The sequence below is a fragment of the Magnolia sinica genome, chromosome 14, assembly GCF_029962835.1.
Source record: "Magnolia sinica isolate HGM2019 chromosome 14, MsV1, whole genome shotgun sequence".
In the NCBI taxonomy this organism is placed as follows: Eukaryota; Viridiplantae; Streptophyta; class Magnoliopsida; order Magnoliales; family Magnoliaceae; genus Magnolia; species Magnolia sinica.
Genome location: NC_080586.1, coordinates 58,355,625 through 58,356,422, shown reverse-complemented (window position 1 = coordinate 58,356,422; position 798 = coordinate 58,355,625). Strand labels below are relative to the sequence as shown.

At 41.5% G+C, this 798-nt stretch overlaps 1 non-coding gene across 1 annotated transcript; it reads left to right on the top strand.

Moving 5' to 3' along the window:
* The first annotated feature begins 292 nt into the window (after nucleotides 1-292).
* Nucleotides 293-399, top strand: LOC131226547 (small nucleolar RNA R71). The gene has a single exon (XR_009161921.1). It is a non-coding gene; the product is annotated as a small nucleolar RNA R71 (small nucleolar RNA).
* Nucleotides 400-798: the final 399 nt, after the last annotated feature.

Here is a 798-nt window from a genome sequence, read left to right as displayed (position 1 = left end):
TCCTTCCATGGCCTCAACTTTCCTTATGAGCGTAGTCACTTTACACTTGAGATCATCCCCTTCTTTCAAGAGATATATTCCTCCTTTTTCCTTTAATTGAGTTGGCCTAGACGTGGTGTTCGACTTTGGGTAATAGTCCCAAGATTGTGTTTTTTCAGCCAAACTGTCGAGGTAGTCCCATACCTCGTCGATATCTTTATTAATGAACTCTCCATTACACATTGTCTCGACCATTTGGCGCATGGAAGATGTCAGTCCATCATAGAAAAAATTTGTAATGCGCCACGTTTCAAATCCGTGTTGTGGGCATGAGCTGACCAAATCTTTGAACCTTTCCCAACATTGGAAGAATGTTTCATCTTCCTTTTGGGCAAAGTTCATGATTGCTTTTCTGAGGGTAATCGTTTTATGATGTGGGAAGAATTTTTTTATGAATTCCCTCTGCATGTCGTTCCATGTGCCAATGGATCTAGGACGCAGTGAATGTAACCACGTCTTAGCTTTCTCTTTTAAGGAAAAAGGAAAGAGTTTCAGCCTAATTGTATCCTCAGATACATTAGGAAAACATAATGTAGCTATTATCTCATCGAACTCTTTCAAATGTAAATATGGACTTTCAGATTCAAGTCCATGGAATTTGGGAAGGAGTTGGATAACTCCTGGCTTGATGTCCATTTGTCCTGTGTTTTCAGGAAAAATCATGCATGAGGGCGTACTCACTCCCGCCGGTTGTAGAAAATCTCGTAAAGTACGAGGCGGGGGTGCCTGTTGCACCTCATTCTCATCTTGGGTATCCTC